A 20,107-nucleotide genomic window follows, 5' to 3' on the forward strand; every position below is an offset into this window, starting at 1 on the left:
ATGATGAGGAGTATGAACTGGAAATGCCTGAGCCCCCTAAACTGGGCTAAGGAGACAATCCCTCCCTCTCTCCTTCCCTTCCTCCTCTCCCTCCCTTTTTTCCCTTCCTCCCTTCCTCTGCTCCCTCCCTCCCTCACTTCCTTCCCCTCTTCCTTCCTTCCCTCCCTCCCTTCCTTCCTTCCCTTACCCCTTCCTCTTATCCTTTCCCTTCCTTCTTTCCCTCCCTCTCTCCTGTCCCCTCTCTTCCTTCTTTCCATTACTCCTGCCCCCATGTCCTCTTCCCCTCCATCTGTCCATCTCCTTAGAAGGCCGCCAGTGAGGTGCACAGATGAGGAATGTCAGGCTGCCCAGGATGGCACCAGCAAGCTGACTGCTTGCAAGCGGCTCCATGGGCCCTAGGGAAGGGAGGAGGCCAGACTCCTCAATCTGAATGCCCTTCTGCTTTATGAGCCTTGCCTCTGCTGCCATTTTTAGCAGCAGCTTAACTTGCAGGGATACTGCCCTGGTCCTCAGCTGCCATCCCAGACCTGCAGGCAATGCCTGGGCACTCCCTCCCTGCTGTCACGGGACACTCACCACCCACTGACAGCCAGCCTGCTTTTTTGACATTGCGAGGCATCTGCCTGGACAGCTGAGGACAATGCTGCAGTTTCTGTGGAAACCTGAATGCCTGTAAGGACTCTAGTGGGGACTCTAACCCACCATTGGGCAGGCTCTGGGAGAGGCTAGAGAATGGTGGTCAACCACCTGAGTGAGGTCTGTCTGATCTGTGACCCGAGGGATGTCACTCACTCTGCAGCAAGGGGCCCTCTCTGGGCCTCAGCTTGCTTCTCCAGTGAGAAATTGCCAAGCCTGGCCACCTGCCTGAAATGAGGGTAAGAGGAGACAGAAGCAGCACGAACACAAACTAACACTTAAAGGGATTATTTTGTCAGTTGCATGGGACTTTCTTTTGCTGTCCATGGAGATAGCTGTAGGAAGAGGGATGGAAAGGTGGAGGAGGGAGTGGGGCCTGATTCCTTGATGTAGAGAGAGGTACAAGAAGAAGCAGAAGGCTTGGTTTTGATAAGAGGCATTTTAGATTTGGCCATCCCAGGGGCCCAGATGATGCAGTAGTGGAGGAAGCCAATCTTGGACTCCCTCTTCTCCTCAATTCTTCCCTGGGTCATGGTGCAGCTCAGGACCTCTGAAGGCTTTGGCTGCTCTCCGTGGAAGACTTTGGGACCAGTCAGCACATGGCCTATTGGCAGATTCACAAAGGTCCTCTCCCATCTCACTCTGCTGTGCAAGTAAATGGTTATGAAGCCTTCAGAGGTGCCACAGAAAGGCCCCAAGGCTGAAGACCATGCATGAACTCTTTTAGCGTGGAAAAACACTCACGAAGGCAGTTATTAGTTATAGCACCCTATTTAGAGACTTTATAAGACACAATTTTTGTTTTATCAATTTGTAGGAACATAGATCATTTACTGTTTGCTGACTATGGTTCTCCCGTGAGAACCTCTCTCTCTCATGCTTCCTTCTTCCTGGTAGTTATAGAACCACTCAGACTACATTTCCCAGTTCCCCCGGCGCCTAACCATGGTCATGTGACTAAATTCCAGCAAATGGGATGCTATGGAAGTGATGTGTGTATAGCTGCCAGGGAAGCTGCTTGCCCTCCACATCTTTTACTAAGGCTAGAAGGTGAATTTGGGGTAATGAACCAGTCCTAATGAGGATGTAACCAAAGGGAACAGTAGAACAGTGAAATGAGAGGAAGTTGGATCCCTGCATGACCTCCCAGATCAGAGCAGCTGCCCTCCATCGTCTTTCCCGAAACTGCCCCGTTCAGCTCAAACTTTATAGGAGAGAAAAATGAACATTCCATCTTGTTTAAGTCACTCTTATTTTTATCTCTGCTAAAGAAACTGAACCAACATATACAAACTGGATCAATAAGTAATTTGCGCGGTGATTTTGCTTATTATCATGCACGTATATTGGTCTCCAAAAAACATGAGTGTGAAATCTTGTCAAAAGTTTGCTCACATGTTACCTGTTTTTTCCTGCCAACCAGCACCACACACCACTTTCTCATAAAGGGCTTCTTAGATCCAGGAAGCTAACCCAGAACCCTTTAAAAATGATCATATTCTCAAACAGCTAATAGAAAGGTCAATTCAGAGTGATTTACCTTCAGAGAGGGACCCTCAGAGAGAACCTTGTTTTGGGGAGTTGTAAGAAACCCTGTGGGCTCTATGACCTTATATCTCAGATTTTTAGGACAATTCTAATTTAAACTATTCTGGCCCAGTTCCCACAAACGTATTTGTAAGTGTACTTGCCATGGTTTTTGTTGAGAAATGTGGTCGCAGTCCCTACGGGCCCCTCAGCTGATTGTCATCCCTTCATGTCATCTTGCCCTCTGGTCTTCCTCCTGCCAACTCAGGAAGGTCTAAACTCAGGGGACAGAGGACTGCTCCCTCCGAGCTCCTCCCCCCGAGCTGCTCCCTCTGAGCTGCTCCCCCCGAGCTGCTCCCTCTGGCCCCCTCTCTGACGGACTTTTTCTATTCTAGGACTGAACTGTACCGCACTCATTTGTAGAGAAACTTTTTTTTTTTCCTTTTTGGAGAAGTTAAGCTTCTTTAGAGATTAAAGTTGGTTTCCTCTAGCTTCCTTGCAAACTCACAGTGTTAAAACTGGGTCATAGAGACATGGTTGTTCCATTTTCTAACCAGACAATAGCTTCAGGCAGTGTCAGAGTTCCCCTCCTCTCTGCCCCCTTTCTGAGCCCCAGGAAGCCGCTGAGCAAGTCCCTCCTGCTGGGAGTGGACAGACCTCCTTTGCACCTGCCCTCCTCCCTGGGCCAAGGGCACTTGCCCTTGTCACCAGCTTAAGCTGTCCCCTTTTCCTTTGTCTCTAATTTATGCTACTGGCCTCCAGGGGGCTCCCCTCTGCTCCCGCTTCCCTCTCCTTCCCTCCTCCCCCTAGGATGCATTCTAATCAAGGGCAAGGACATTTTTTGGGGTCATGGTGCTAGGGGTGGAATTTTTGTCTGTCCTCAAGGGCTTAATGCGTTGAGACTGTCATAGATAGTATCATCATTCGAAAATATTTCCCGGCCCTTCCTGAAGGAGAGGATAGTTCCCTACCCCCTGCCCCCTACTGACATCAGATTTGACATTGTGACTTGCTCTTACCAAGAAATGCAAGCAAAAGTGATGTGACATGTGTCACTTCCAGGAAAAAGCTTTAAGAGCTAGTGTGTGGTTTGCTGTGTGTCTTTTCTCTCTTCCACAAGATGGACTATGGTCCAGAAAGGGGCTGTTTCATCAGCCTTGATCCCAAAGAAGATAACATGAAGCAGGGATATAGTTGACCCATGACAGATGGGCAGCTTGAGCAAGAAATAAACCTCTCTGACTGTAAGTCATTGCAGGTTGGGCATGTTGTTATTGTAGCGTAATCTAACCTGTCCTGACTATTTTAGAACATACATAGAAATGATCTCAGACTCTTTTTCTATGAAGCTATGGTGAGTTGGGCTTGGGTTGGACACGCAAGGAGACTGCTGCATCATGAGAACATAGTGTGGATAGATTAGTCTACCTTTGCTCTAGGCTTAGAAAGAACCCCACCACTCCCCGCCCCCTACTCCACTCTCTTTTCTGGCCCTGGAATGACCGTAATGTTATCTGTTTCCATATGTGCCTGTGTGTTAGTCTGTTTTCACGCTGCTGATAAAGACATACCTGAGACTGGGTAATTTATAAGGAAAAAGAGGTTTAATGGACTCACAGTTCCACGTGGCTGGGGAGACCTCACAATCATGGCAGATGGAGAAAGGCACGTCTTCCATGGCAGCAGACTATAGAGAATGAGAGCCAAGCAAAAGTGGAAACTCCTTATAAAACCATCAGATCTTGTGTGATTTATTCACTACCATGAGAACAGGATGAGGGAAACCACTCCCATAATTCAATTATCTCCACCTAGTTGCTCCCACGTGTGAGAATTATGGGAGCTACAATTCAAGATGAGATTTGGTTGGGGACACAGCCAAACCATATCAGCCTGTTTTTATCCCTGGTCCACCTTAAGGCAGGATGCAGTCTCTCTTCCCAAGCACCAGAAAGAGGCCATTGCATTAGAAGAACTGATGATAAATATCGATTTTACTGAAGATCTCACAGGGAAGACAGAATGTTTATATCATATCCTCAATGCCAACTGCCCATGCATGTCTTCAGCAGTTCTCCATGATACAATGAGCTCTGGAGCCAAAATACTTAGGTTAGAATCTCAGCTTTACCACTTACTGTGTGATCCTGAGCAAGTGATTTAAATTCTATGTCTGAGTTTTCTCTTCTGCAAATTGGAGACAATGACACTTCCTGTCTACTAGCGTTGTTATTCTTGGTCTCTGACAAGCATGAAAGTTCGACTCGAACTAACATCTTCTTGGTAACTTTATTCTTTACCTGTCTTCTCCGCATGACCAGAGATACCTCTGTAAAATGAGACTGAGCAGGAATATCAAGCCTGCCACACAGCAAATACATAGTAAATGTTAGTCATCATCATAATCATTATCATCATTGTTATTTCAGCTATTAACAATCTTCATCAGATATGCTTGCTTTTCTAAGTCCCTTCCTCCCCATTATGCTGTTGGTGGCTGTGACTTTCTTTTTTTTTCTTTTCTTTTTTTTTTTTTTTTTTTTTGAGACGGAGTCTCTGTCACCCAGGCTGGAGTGCAGTGGTGTGATCTCGGCTCACTGCAACCTCTGCCTCCAGGGTTCAAGCAATTCCTCTGCCTCAGCCTCCCGAGTAGCTGGGACTACAAGCACACGCCACCATGCCAGGCTAATTTTTCTATTGTTAGTAGAGATGGAGTTTCACCATATTGGCCAGGTTGGTCTCAAACTCCTGACCTCATGATCTGCCTGCCTTGGCCTCCCAAAGTGCTGGGATTACAGGCGTGAGCCACTGCACCTGGCCTGTGCCTTGCCTTTCATTTGATCTTCTCCTGTGTCGTGTCCAGCCTCATGGGCTCCTGTCCCTCCCCTTCTGAACTGAAGCTCCCCGACCACAATTGAGTCCCTTGTGTATTTGGGATCTGGCCTTCGTGCCCTCCTCTCTCTCTTCCCTCCTACACTCCCCCTCCACCACCCCAACCACAAGCCCACATATCTCTAGCTCTTAACCATCCTACCTTGGAGACATTACTTGCAGAGAATAGCCTGCAATGCTGTGAAGTTCTCTCCCAGGGAGAAAGAGGTCATCTTGACAACTTATATCCCACAGCCCCCAGCCTCCCACGCTGGGACCGTCTCACCTCTTCTGTCCTGGCAAGCAGCCAAGTGTGGCTCAGAGGCTGAGCAGAGGGAAAGATGTTGGCCCTTTGCTCCTCAGCATCAGTGGGCTTAAGTCCGGGCACAATCCAGACCTGGAGTGCTTGCATTTGAAGGCTTAGTTCTACTTGAATGAAACTCTGGTTCAAGGCCTCCCAAGCCAGTGAAAAATTCCAGCCAACTGAGACCAAGCAAATGTGGCTGTATCCACATATTCAGAGCCAGGCCTTGGGCAGGGCAGGTGACAAGGAGCATGTCATTTGGGGGAACCTAGCACTGAGTGAAATCATCACAGTTAATTCTTTACTAGCTGTGTCACAATTTCGGCTCATTTTAATCTTGGTATTCAATGAAGACCCTGAGGTCTTCCTCATGGGTCCCCTGCATTCCGATGAATTTGCCTTTAGTGTCTTAGGAGGCCGTGTGGTTCAGCGCATGGGTGTGGAGTTGAGAGATGTCCAGTCCACTCCAGGTTTCACCCTAAAAAGCAGTGTGAGGTGGAACAAGTTATTCTGAGGCTCAATTTTTTCATCTGTAAAATGATCATTATTACTATCACCGTCACCATCATAATCATCAATCGCCCTGCCCCTGCCTCACAGTCTTATCAGGGTTCAACAGGATAAGGGATGTAAAGTGTTTGGCCCAGGGCCTGGGACCTGTTGTTCCTGCTTCTGCTGTTGTTATTACTATTATTATTGTTTCAGGTCACCTGGCCCTCCAGGGCCTCTTTGTAACTCTTACAAAATGATCTCTGACACTCTGAGCCTGTTCTTATTTGGAATCTTAGGGAAAAAAAGCATTTGTGAGGTCCAGGATTTAATCTTGTTTGTCCTCGGGGCATGTGGCTATTAACAAGGGTTGTTTACGAAGGGCCTGCCCATCCCACTGAGCTTACACACAGCGCCTTGTGTGATCCTCACAGCGGCCCCGCGAGGTCAGCATTATTATTTCCATCTCATGAATGAAGAAGAGGCCCAGGGAGGTTGAGGCACTTGCTCAAGTTCACACATCCAGAAAGGAGCAGGATTGGAGTGGGAACCTGAGTCTGATTCATTTTGCAAACTCTTTTCTAGCACTTTCTATGCTCCTAGCACTGTTTCAAGTACTTTATAATAAGCATTAATTGATGTCATCCTCTTAACAACCCTATGAGGTAGGTACTATGACTGCCCCCCTTGTGTAGATGAGGAAACTAAGGCACAAAGAGGTTAAGCCACTTGCCAAAATTCACACAGATTTGCATGGCAGTGACAAATTCACTTCGGCAGCCTGGCCCCAGCTGCCCCTCAAGGCTGTTCTTTCCCATACACATCACTGTCTCTCACAGGGGTCCCGCTTTTTCAGTGGGTACATAGCCTGCCTTCCTGGCACAGACATAGCCCCCCTTCCCTGGTCCCCTTCAAGCCTCTTAAAAGGGGAGCTGCTGCTCTGTATTCATCCCTCCGTGACCGCGTCCTCTTCTGCTTCCTCCTCAGAAGCCAGTGGGTTTGTTCTGCAAATTGCTAGAGTCAGAGGAGGCCAGGCATTGTTTAGGCTGCTGGTGGTGAGGGTCAGTGCCAGCTACCGGACCAGAGCCAGACCTGCCCCCGTGCCAAACCCACCGCAGGGAGGCCCGCTGCACCTCCTCCTGGGAGGTCTCCCCGGGGTATCACCTGAGAGCACGCAAAACAAAAGCCACACAACCAAACCATTTTTCCAAGGAGGGCCTGCTTGCCCAGCACAGTAAAATCCAACTCCTATTGGCCTGTATTCCAGTAGATGCATTCGGTGTGTCCCTTGGCAAAATAACGTGGTCATTGTTGTAAGAGACTGCCCGCTGCCTTCCCCGGTGGATGCTCTATCCTTCACCAGTGCTCATGGGCTCATGGGTCCTCTTCCATGGCCAGCCAACAGCCCCACTTCTGCACCCTGGCTCATACCATTCAGAGTCTGCACCCTGGACTGACTTAGACTAGGAAAAGATTTTAATCAACTGGTTCCATCTCTCCAACCCACACGGATATCTGGGGACTCCTAAAAACACCATCTCTGCCTGAAGAAATTCCCCTAGCATCTGCTAAAGCAGGCTAGCAAAGAGGGATGGGGGCTCACTCCATCTTTTAACAAATTGACTTATTAGGAAGCATCCTCACATCCTGAGTCAAATCTACTGTATTAAAATTTTCTCCCATTCTCTTCGTGCATGTTCTGGAGCAACAAGATCAAGACTGCTTCCTCCTCTACGTGACAGCCCTTTAATATTTAAAAGCAGCTGTTCTTTTTTTTCAGTCTCTAATTCCCTAGGCTAAATATATCCAGTTCTTCCATCTGTTATTCCAACAGGACGGTTCAGAATTCCTCACCATTCGGGCTGTCCTGATAGGAGAACTCTCAAGATTGCCAATATCCCCTTTAAAATGAGGCCCCAGGAACTGAACCCACTGTCAGAGCTGACTGTCATCTGAGTTCCCTGGGCGTGAGCTGCATTTATTTTCATTAAGAGCCAGGTTGCCCTGTTGGCTCACTCCAATCTGCTCTTCTCACATAAGCTGCTGCTGGTTATGTTTCTCCCACATTCTAAACTTGGACAGGAGGGATTTTAGATCTAAATGCAGGCTTTTATATTGATGACTATTTAAAATCCTCTTAATCCTTTTTAAAGGAAATTCTAGTCAAATTCAACATGTTCCCATATCAACGGCATTATTTTATCTTTTCCACTTCATATAATCTTCAAATCTAAAAAAAAATTTCCCTTCACACATTTGCCCAAGAAAAATACTGAAAAATTCTGCCAGAGCATCTGGGTTATCCACTAAAGAGAATTCTCCAGAAGAAGGTCAGCTGAAGAGATGGCCTGCCACGCTAATCATAAACAAATTCTAAGCAGATGGCTTGGAAATTCGTTAGAAAATGGATGATGTGATCACCATCAGTCAACCAGCTGGTTAACTCAACCAGCTATTAATACTCTGAGTAACATTCCATCTCACCCACAAACATATCATGGTAGACTTTGTCAAATGCTTCGTGGAAATCAAATCATGTCAAGGATCAGTCTCCTGACTTTAAAAACTAATACCCTTGGCTGGGCGCGGTGGCTCATGCCTGTAACCTCCGCACTTTGGGAGGCTGAGGTGGGGAGATTGCTTCAGGTCAGGAGTTCGAGACCAGCCTGGCCAACATGGTGAAACCCCATTTCTACTAAAAATACAAAAATTAGACAGGCATGGTGGTGGCGCACCTCTAGTGCCAGCTACTCGGGAGGCTGAGGCAGGGGAATTGCTTGAACCCGGGAGGCGGAGGTTGCAGTGAGCCAAGATCGCGCCATTGCACTCCAGCCTGGGTGATAGAGTGAGTCTCCATCCCCCCCTCAAAGAAAAATCAAAAACAAAACTAATACCCTTAAAAAACAACAACAAACGATGTTGGTTTGTTTTAAAAAAACATATGCTGATTCCTAGTGATCATTTGTCCACAAACCATCTGTTTCCTACTCAAGTCCAATGGGAGTATTTTATCCCCTTGCCCCATTGATTGAGTCAGAGATGGGCATGACTCAAGCCAGAATAATCAGAGTCAATCCAGAAACTTGTACTGGAACTATTTGGAAAGAATCTTCTTTCCACTGAAATTGCTAAGCTTGGAGGATATAAGCCTGGGGATGTCAAGAGCCATAACATGAGATGGCTGAGAAGGAAGTCAATAGAGAAGCTAGCAGAGAAACTGGCTGGGATGCTACTAAGTCCTCATGGTGATATCTGACACCTGATCTAAATGTGCCTGAAAATAGAACTCCCATTTGGATTTTTCAATTACAGGAGCCAATAACTCCCCCATTTTTGCCAAGCCTCAATCTTTTTGAAATTTGCGTCTAGGCCATTTTTTCGACCCCTGCCCCAAATATATCCATAGCTGTCCCTCTAAGCATGGCTTCAGCTTCCACAAGCTCCAATATGTCACAACTTCATTAATTTTTAGTTCAATATATTTTCTAATGTCCACTGGGATTTCTTATTAGACCCATGGATTATTTAGAAGTGTGTTGCTTAATTTCCAAGCATCTAGGGCTTTTCTAGATATCTTTTGTTAGTATTTCCAGGGCTCTCCAGTCTGTAAATATATGCACAGGATCTCATTTCCCTCAAGGTCTTCCTCAGTGAGGATTCTGCAGACTCCACATGGGTATCTTCCTTACGGCTCCTCATGTGATCATGACAGAGTTCATCTCCTCAATGCCACCTTGGTCCCACCACATCCTTCACAGATTTTCAGTGTAGTGCGGTATTTGCTATCTCCCATGGAAGCAAGGCCTCTGGAGCCTTCTAAATGTAAAGCTGCACCTCATTTAATAGTGGAGGGAGAAGAATGTCCTTAGTAGACATATTTAGTTTGTCCGTCCAGCAGCTCTTCCTTGGAGGAACTATACTTCCTCTCTTCCATATAGTTCTAGTGGGTTTGTCAATCACTGTAAAGTCCCTCCCCACCACACATGCAGAAATGGGCATGTGACTCAAAATGGCCAATCAGAGTTTTAGGAATTTTCCGTACAGCTATCAAAGAAGACTGTCTTTTTCAACTGCAAGGTTATGTGTGGAGGGTTTCTAGGGGCCACCATCACAGCCCATCAGAAAGGTCTGCAGAAGAAATAAAGTCAAACTGAGACAAGCAAAGCTGAGAAACAAAATGAAAGATAGAAAAGAAACCTGCTAACATTGTTCAAGCCTTCCATCCATTGGAAACTTGAACCTCTCTTATGCTTTCCATTTTCATGAACCTGCAAATTTCCCTTTGGCTTATTTTAACTTGGGCAGTGGTCTGTCACATAAATCCAAAAGAGCCCTATATTGTTTGCAAAGGGTTGAATTGTGGCCCCCCAAAATGTATGTCTATGTCCTAATCCCCAGAACCTCTGAATGTGTCCTTATTTGGAAAAAGGGTATTTGCAGATGGAATTAAGTTAAGCATCTGGAGATGAGATCATCCTGAATTACCTGAGTTGACCCTAAATCCAATGGCAAGTATCCTTATAAGAGACACACAGGAGAGAGAGGAGAAGATGGCCGGGTGAAGATGGAGTCAGAGACTAGAGTTTTGCAGCCACAAGCCTAGGAACACTGGCATCCATCAAGTTGGAAGGGGCAAAGAACGTTATCTCCCTTAGAGCCTCCTGAGGGAGTGCAGCTCTGCCGACACCTTGACTCTTGGCCTCCAGAACTATGAGAGAACAGATATCTATTGTTTGAAGCCCCCAAGTCTGTGGGAATTTGTCAGCAGCCTCAGGAAACTAACACGTTGTTCCACTTTTGTATCAGCTGAGGGGAGGGTTATTTGGCCCTGATGTCTTCTAAGGTAGACTGGTACCTGTCCGCGGCCTGTTATGAACCAGGGCTGCACAGCAGGAAGTGAGCAGTGGGTGAGCAAGTGCAGCTTCATCTGTATTTACAGCCGCTCTTCATCACTCACATCACCGCTTGAGCTCTGCTTCCTGTCAGATCAGCAGCAGCATTAGATTCTCATAGGAGCACGAACCCTACTGTGAACTATGCATGTGAGGGATTTAGGTTGCATGCTCCTTATGAGAATCTAATGCCTGATGATCTGTCACTGTCTCTCATCATCCCCAGATGAAACCGTCTAGTTTCAGGAAAACAAGCTCAAGCTCCCATTGATTCTACATTATGATGAGTTGTGTAATTGTTTCGTTATATATTACAATGTACTAATATTAGAAATAAAGTGCATAATAAATGTAACGCACTTGAATCATCCTGAAACCATTCGCCCCCAACCCCTGGTCCATGGAAAAATTGTCTTCCATGAAACCAGTACCTGGTGCCAAAAATGTTGGGGACTGCTGTTCTAAGGCTTCAGATAATAAAGACGGATATGGGACATACCATGCTGTATTCCAGATTCCCTATCCGCTCTGACAACCAGTTTCCTAGCTGGCTTGGTGTGGGCATGCCTACCACGTTCTTCACTCAGAATGAGTTATCTCCTGGGAGATATCACAATCCCCTTACAAACGGACTCCTGATGGGTCCATCACCTGTCACACACACACACACTTTGCCATAGGGTAATGTTAATACCTCAAGCATTAGAGTCAGTGAAGCCAAAATTAGAATTCTACATCTGCTAATTCCTGTGAGACAGTGGAGACAAATTGGTTTACATCTCCAGGTCCCAACTTTCTCAGCTTGCAAATTAGGGATCTCTAGCTCACAGGGTATTATAAATGTTAGGTAATCCACACAAAGCACAGAGCAGTCCATGGTCCATCTTCTCAGCAAATGCAAGCTAGGGTATGTTGCTAGATATTTTTAAAACCTGGCTTTGGGCTTTTTTCAGATATTGAGCAGAAATATGTTCAGGAAAGGTGTACGAAGCTTCATTGGGGCGAGTCATGATTTGCAAAGGATGGTTTAGGATCGGGCATAGGATCTTATTTGGGCCAATGAGATGAGAGGGGAAATTTTTGCTGGGCTTTTCTGGGAAAAAATGATTTAAAAAAATCAGACACACAAAGAGACACCCACTCAGACATTGTGTTTTGGACACTGTGATGTGAAGATACAGTGCATAGAGTGCTGGCAGCCGTCCTGTGACCACGAGGCAAAAGCCCAGAAAATTTCAGTGAGCAGTCATAGAGCCTTGATATCAATAAGCTGCTAAATTCACCGATTCTGCAAATCCAGGCCTCCAGAACTCTTGATGTGTGAGGTCATAAACTCCAAATGTCTATGCCACTTTTGCAGCTGATAGCCTCCTGAAATGTTCCTCAAGGACTTTGTGTGTTATATAGTTGTTTTTGTTAGTGATGCAGTGTTTTTAGACTCAGCGAGTGTATTAGTCTGTTCTCACGCTGCTAATAAAGACATACTCGAGACTGGATACTTTATAAAGAAAAAGAGGTTTAATGGACTCACAGTTGCATGTGGCTGGGAGGCCTCACTATCGTGGTGAAAGGTGAAAGGCACGTCTTACATGACAGCAGGCAAGACAGAGTGGGAGCCAAGCAAAAAGGATTTCCCTTTATAAAACTATCAGATCTCGTGAGACTTATTCCCCACCATGAGAACAGTGTGGGGGAAACCATCCTAATGATTCAGTTATCTCCCACTGGGTCCCTCCCACAACACGTGGAAATTATAGGAGCTACAGTTCAAGATGAGATCTGGGTGGGGACGCAGCCAAACCATATCAGTGAGCAACACCTTAAAGTGGTTTCATGACACCTATTACCATTTATGATTCTCTCCTCAGTGTAAAACCAAATGAAATTTCATCCTCAGGGTTCTGCCTTCTGTTGCAACACTTTCACATCACCTGTGGAAAAACACCCTTTTTTAACCAAATTTATTTGCCCCACAAATCTCAACACATGGGTAATCAATGTCTGCACTGGAAATGTTTTTCACATTAAAATTCAAGCACAACATTTGCTCCATCTGGGGACAGAGTGAGCAGGAAAACAACTTTGAAAACTATGTACCATGTGAGATACAGGGGCTTGGCTGTCTGGACCCTGAATCCTGTTCAGCTCTGACAGTGAGCTTTGTTTCATTTCTTTTCACTCTCTCCTACATTAGTTCTCTTGAACAGTGGCCAGGTTCTTCCTTTCTCCTCTCAGCAACAGGCAGGCCTTCCTGAAAGAGCTCAAGATCCAGGCTGCGGGGTGACTAACGGTCACTAATTTAAAGAGGAGAATCCTCTTGCTCTTTGGTGCATAAATTCTGTCTACTCTGCCTAATGCAATCACTAAGGGGTCATTCTCCCTGCCTCCTAGGAAAACACAAGGAATATGTTCTACTAGAGTAACAGTTAACCCTTAACAGCCACATAGAATATTAAGAGAGTTTAAACTAAAGGATGCTATGGCACAAATGCCAATTTTTCAGAGAACCCTTCCCTTGACCACATAATTACAAAAAGAACTCTGGTCATTCTCTGGTTCCTTACCTGACCCTTTTCTGAAGTCACATTTACTGAAGTATAATTTATATACAGTAACATTCACCCTTTAGGTGTACAGTTCTCTCTTAGTGTTGGGCAGCTATGCAGACCCCACTGCAATCCATCTGGAGAATTTCCTGTACACCAAAATATTTCCTTGCACCCGTTGGTAGAGAATCCCTTCCTCCATTCTAAGTCCTTAAAAACCACAGATCTGATCTCTGTCCCTCTGCTATTGCCTTTTCCTGAATGTCACATAAAAGGAATCACATGGTATGTAGCCTTTGTGAGTTGCTTCTTTCACTTAGCACAGTGCTTTTGAGATTCATCCATGCCGTGTGTATCCACAGTTCATTCCATTTAGTGCTGGGTAGTATTCTTTTACATGGTGATATCATAGCGTGTTTAACTGTTCATGTATTGAAAAGCATTTTAATTGCTTCCAGTTTTGGTTTTGTTTCCAAATAATGATTGTTTCCAAGCTGCTATGAAGAATCATGTACAGGTTTTTGTGCTCATACATTTTTATTTATTTGGGAGAAATGCCCAAGAGTGCAACTGCCAAGCCATAGGGTAAATGTTTGTTTTTTTTCCAAAAATTGCCAAACTGTATTCCAAAGTGGCTGACTGCTTTATGTTAATTTTAATAAAGGCCAATTTATTGATAATTTATTTTATGGATCAAGCTTTTGATGTCATGTCCAAGAGCTCTACCTAAGCCCAGGTCACAGACATCTTCTCCCACATACTCTTCTAAAAGTTTTAGGCTGGGCTTGGTGGCTCATGCCTGTAATCCCAGAACGTTGAGAGGGGGAGGCAGGTGGATCACCTGAGGTCAGGAGTTCTAGACAAGCCTGGCCAACATGGTGAAACCTGTATCTACTAAAAATACAAAAAATTAGCCCGGTGTGGTGGCACACGCCTGCAATCCCAGTTACTCAGCAGGCTAAGGCAGGAGAATCACTTGAACCCGGGAGGTGGAGGTTGCAGTGAGCCCAGTGAGCCGAGATCACACGACTACATTCCACCCTGGGTGACACAGCAAGATTCCATCTCAAAAACAAATACAATTAAATTAAAATGGTTTTAAAATATTAAACTTTACACTTAGATCCATTTTGAGTTAATTTTTTGTATGTGATGTTTAGGTTGATGTTCATTTTTTTTTCTTATAAATGTCCAGTTGTTTAAAAACCATTAGTTCTCTTTTCTCCATTGAATTGCCTGTGCATCTTTATCAAAAATCATTTGGCTGGCATGCACCTTTAGTCCCAGCTACTCAGGAGGCTGAGGTGGAAGAACTGATTGAACCCAGGAGGCAGAGGTTGAAGTGAGCCGAGATCGCGCCACTGCACTCCAGCCTGGGTAACAGAGTGAGATTCTGTCTCAAAAAAATAAATAAATAAATAAATAAATAAATAAATAAAGTGGCCATCCCAGCAAATTATTTTGTGGATATAGACAAACTGATTCCAAAGTTTTAATATAGAAGCAAAAGATCCAGAATATCCAACTGAATAGTGAAGAACAAAAACAAAGTTGGATGACGGATACTACTCACCTTCAAGACTTCCTATAAAGCTACAGTAATCAAGACAGTGTGGTACTGGTGAAAGAATAAACAAATAAATCAACGAAACATAACAGAGAGCCTAGAAATAGATCCATACACATATCATCAACTGATCTTTGACAAAGGAGCAAAGGCAAAACAATGAAGCAAAGTCAGACTTTTCAACAGCTGGTGCTGGAACAACTGGACATCCACATGCAAAAAAAACTGAATCTAGGCCCAGATCTTACAGTCTTCCCAAAAGTTAACTCAAAATATATCACAGATCTAAATGTTAAATGCAAAACTATAAAACTCCTAGAAGATAACACAGGAGAAAATCTAGATGATCGCGGGTTTGATGATGACTTTTTAGATGCAAAACGGAATACATGATCTATGAAAAAACTAATTGTTAAGCTGGACTTTAATAAAACTAATCATTCCTGCTCTGCAAAAGACACTGTCAAGAAAATGAAAAGATAAGCCACAGGGTGGGGAAAATATTTACAAAAGACCTATCTGATAAAGGATTGTTAACTGAAATATACAAAGAATTCCTAAAATTCAACAAAAACAAAAAAAACCTGATTTAATGAGATATACAGATGACAAATAAGCATATAAAAAGATGCTCCACTTCATAGTCATCAGGAAAATGCAAATTAAAACAACAGTGAGCTACTACTACACAGTCCAGAACACTAACAATATCAAATGCTGCTGAAGATGTGGAACAAAATGACCTCTCATTCATTGCTGGTGAGAATGCAAAATGGCACAGCCAATTTGGAAGACAGTTTGGCAGTGTCTTATAAAACTAAACGTACTTTTACTCTATGATCTAGCAATTGTACAGCAAGTGTACGAGGGTTGCTTCAAAAGACATTGCCTTTTGAAAAGACATGTTGAAAATTATGTCCATGTAAAAACCTGCACACAAATGTTTATGGCAGTTTTATTCATAATTGCCAAAACTTGGAAGCAACCAAGATGTCCTTCAGTAAGTTAATGGATAAGTAAACTGTGGTACATCTGGACAATGGGATATTATTTAGCACTAAAAAGACACATCTATCAAGTCATGAAGAGACATGGAGGAACCACAGATGCATATCACTAAGTAAGGAAGCCAATCTGAAAAGGCTGCATATTCTATGATTCCAACTACATGATATCTGGAGAAGGCAAAACGATGGAGATAATAAAAAGATCAGTGGTTGCCAGGGGTTGTGGGGGAGGAAGGAATAAATAGGTGAAACACAGGGGGCTAGGGGGCCAGTGAAACTACTTTGTATGATTCTGTAATGGCAGATACATGTCACCTTACATTTGTCCAAACCCACAGAATGTTACTATAAACCCACAATACTCATAGTGAACCCTAATGTAAACTATGGACTTTGGGTGCTTATGATGCATCAATGTGGGTTTGTCAATTTAACAAATGTACTACTCTGATAGTGGATGTGGATAATGGGGAAGGCTATGTATGTTAGAATGTTGGGGGCATGTGGGAAATCTCTGTACCTTTTGCTCAATATTGCTGTGAACCTAAATCTGCTCTAAAAAATAAAGTCTGTGAAAAGAAAATCACTTGGTCATATTTACAAGGGCCTATTTCTGGACTCTGTATTCTGTTCCATTGATCTATATGCTCATCTCTTCACCAATACCACAGCATTATTTCTCCAAATTTGTATTTCTTTTTAAAAATTGTTTTTGCTATTCAAGTTCCTTTTGCTTGCCATATAAATTTTAGAGTCCAAGTTACAAAAAAATCCTCCTGTGATTTGGATGGAAAGTGTGTGAATTCTATAGATGAATTTAAAGAGAATTGACATCTTTGCTATATGAAGGCTTTCAATCCATGAACATAGTTTATTTATTTGCTGCTTCTTTGCTTATGCTACCAGGATTTTTTTTTTTTTTTTGTAACTCTCAACATAAAGACTCTGTGCAACTTTTGTTAAGTTTCTGTTGTAGTATTTTATTTTGTGGAGGAGGAGCTATTGTAAATTTTCTTGACTTTTAAATTTCAATTTCCAATTGTACATTGCTAGGATATAGAAATATGATTGATTTTTGAGTGTGTTGACCTTGTATCCCACAACCTTACTAAGCTCGGTTAATTTTTCTAGCTTATTTATAGATTCCTTGGGGTTTTCTATGTAGACAATCATGGTGTCTGCTAGTAGGGATGGTTTTCTCTCTTACTTTCCTATCTGGATGTGTATTATTTCGTTTCTTGCCTCACTGCACTGCCTAGAGCCCCCAAAATAATGTTGAATAGGAGTAGTAAGAGAGGACAACCTTGTTCTCAACCTTAGGGGAAAGCATCTCCTTTCATCATTAAGAGTAATGTTAGCTGTAAGTTTTTGTAAATACCACTTATCAGGTAAAATAAGGACTCTTCTGGACGGGTGCAGTGGCTCATGCCTGTAATCCCAACACTTTTGGAGGCCCAGGCAGGTGGATCATAACTTCAGGAGTTCCAGACCAGCCTGGCCAACATGGTGAAATCCCATCTCTACTAAAAATACAAAAATTAGCCAGGTGTAGGGGCACGCACCTTAATCCCAGCTGCTTGGGAGGCTGAGACAGGAGAATTGCTTGAACCCGGGAGGTGGAGGTTGCACTGAGCCAAGATCATGCCACTGCACTCCAGCCTGGGAGACAGAGTGAGACTCCATCTCAAAAAAAAATAAAATAAAATAAAAAAAGGACTCTTCTTTACCTAGTTTGACAAGCTTTTAAAAAAGTCATTGATGCATTTCAAATATTATCAAATTGTTCTTCTACATAAATTGATATTATCATGTGGTTTTTCTTCTTTAGATTATTCATATGATGGAGTATTTTGACTGATTTTTAAAAAAATTTCAATGTCATGATCTTTAGTTTATTATTGCTGTGAATACAATATCTTTGTATTCTCTGGGGATATAAAACGTATTTATTCTAAAGTTCTATTCTTACTGTAATAATGCTCTGTCTTTGGGTATAAGTAAGTTTTTTTTTAATTTTGTTTTTTTCCTTTCCATCTTTTATTTTATGTTCAGGGGGTACATGTGCAGGTTTGTCACATGGGTAAATTACATGTCATGGGCGTTTGCTGTACAGATTATTTTCACACCCAGGTAATGAGCTTGACTTCCTAGGATAAACCCGCTTGGTTGTAGTATATTATTCTTTTTCTGTATTATTGTATTCAATTTGTTAATACCTCAAAATAATTTTTGTATTTATGTTCATGAAAGATACTGGATTTTAGGGTTTTTTTGTAACATTTTTGTCTGGATTTGGTATCAGAGTAATGCTGGGAGGTTTTCTCTCTTGTTCCTTTATTTTCCTTCAGAACATGTACATCTTGGCCTCTCTCCATAGGAATATAAGCTCCATGAGGGCGGAGGTCTCCTCTCTTTTGCTCATTGTTCTAGCCTAAGTGTCCAGAACCATGCATGGACACAGTAAGCAATTAATAAATATTTGTTGCTGAATAAATAAATGTCCTCTGCTTCAGCCAAGCAAAAAGAAAAAGAAAGAAACTAAAAGGGAAAACAGCCAGGAGGATCTACCAGGAGGGCTTTTGCTTGAATGGAACTTGGAAATGTGATGATATAAAAATGATATTGAAGACAGTGTACATCAATAATGGAAGGGGAAAGACTGCTTTGGAGTCAAACTGCCTGGGTTTGGAGCCTATCTCTACCACTGCCCAGCTGTGTGTCCTTGTACAAATTGATTAGCCTCTTGAAGTTTCCATCGCCTCTTCTGCAAAGTGGGGATAATGATAATACCTGCATAGCAGGGTTGAGATAGGTGATGATGTATGCAAGGTCCCTGGCAGTGAGCCAGCACTCAACAGGTGGAAGATAGAGTAGCAATAATAGTAGGTTCTTTATTGAATGGCTGCTAGCAATCTCTTCTACAACCAGAAGTGGATCTGAGCTGAGAATGATCTGGAGCACCCTGGAGGGAACTATACCTAGCTTCTTAATACTCTTGAGAGCTAAGAAAGATTTTATTCTTCTTCAGTTGACCCCAGGTAAGACAGCAAAAGTCACTAGAAAAATCTGAGCTAAGTTATTGACAATCATATCTTCTCTCAGGCCCTATCTCTGACAATTGACCCACGTTCCAGCATCTTGGACCTCACCCAGACCCACTTCTTCAGTAGCCTGTCAGGCAACTGGGAGAGCAAACTGCTGCCTTCCTGCAAAAGGGAGCAAAACCAGGCTCAGAGACCCTCAATAAGAATGTCTGCGTTTTTCAGTGAAAACTGAAAAAGGGTTGGGACACTAAGAAATCTGAGCCACATATTTGGTCATAGTTATCCTCCAGCTCTGCCGGAAGTCAAGAGAGAAGACCTGGAACAAGACTAAGTCAGACCGTTCTTCTAGCCTTGGATCTGAAATGGATGTGGTTGAAGGAAGAGCAGTGGCCTAGAGGGAGAATGCAGGAGACAGGGAATCCATAAATCCACTGGCAGCATTTTGTGAAACATTAAGCCCATGTCCATCTCATGCTGATCCTCATGGAAACCCCAGAGGCTGGGCTGAGTTCCTTAGCCACACCATGCTGTCACCAGCTCTCACGGGGACACCCCCTCCCAGCCCTCTACCTCACTGGATCCTGATACCCAGCCTGGTGTGAACCCCTCTGCCACAGCACACACTTGTTTGCCATTTTGCCAACCAGCATGGTCAAAGCCAACTAGAGAGCAGAGTGTTAAATGGTCATTGCCCTTTTGGTTAGGCCGAAACATCAAAATGACTTCTCTGAATACATTTGGCTCTAATGTAACTACTATTTCCCATGAGCAAAATCACAAGTAAAAGTCAACATCACACCAGGACTCTTTAATTTCCAAAGGTGTTTATTTTTCCTCTGAGGACAAGCAGTAGCTTTTTATTTTGTTTAATTACATACACAGGAGGAAAAAAAGAAACTAGAGATCACTTGAGGTTTCTGTGAGAAACAGGGCTTTCTCCCATCTAAAATGTAGGTTGCATTCCTGGCTTGACATTTAGGCTCTCTGAGTGTGAAACAAGAACCTTGGGAAATTATTGTCCATTTGATGAAGAGCCGGGCTTCCAAGCTTTGGAAGTAGCTGCTGGTTCACTGGAATGGGCATACTTGCTGCTCATCATCTGGGAAACAGAGATAAAACTGGAGTTGACCTCCTCTGCTGTTTTTGGGGCGGCAAAAATCACCGTCTGCTCTAACTCAGTCTTTCTTCTGATGCACACATGTTAGACCAGACTCCTAGGTCCTA

General features: G+C 43.6%; 1 protein-coding gene across 1 annotated transcript in view; it reads right to left on the reverse strand.

The window, feature by feature from the left end:
• The window catches only part of MIS18A (MIS18 kinetochore protein A), a 186,775-nt gene that overhangs the window by 1,302 nt on the left and 165,366 nt on the right, over window positions 1-20,107 (reverse strand). The window contains exons 5-6 of the transcript XR_010125265.1: window positions 5,321-5,816; window positions 3,781-4,524 (exon numbers count right to left, since the gene is read on the reverse strand). The gene's annotated coding sequence lies outside the window, so the exon portion shown is untranslated. The remainder of the gene's footprint in view (window positions 1-3,780; window positions 4,525-5,320; window positions 5,817-20,107) is intronic.

This window comes from Pongo pygmaeus, chromosome 22 (genome assembly GCF_028885625.2).
Source record: "Pongo pygmaeus isolate AG05252 chromosome 22, NHGRI_mPonPyg2-v2.0_pri, whole genome shotgun sequence".
Lineage (NCBI taxonomy): Eukaryota > Metazoa > Chordata > Mammalia > Primates > Hominidae > Pongo > Pongo pygmaeus.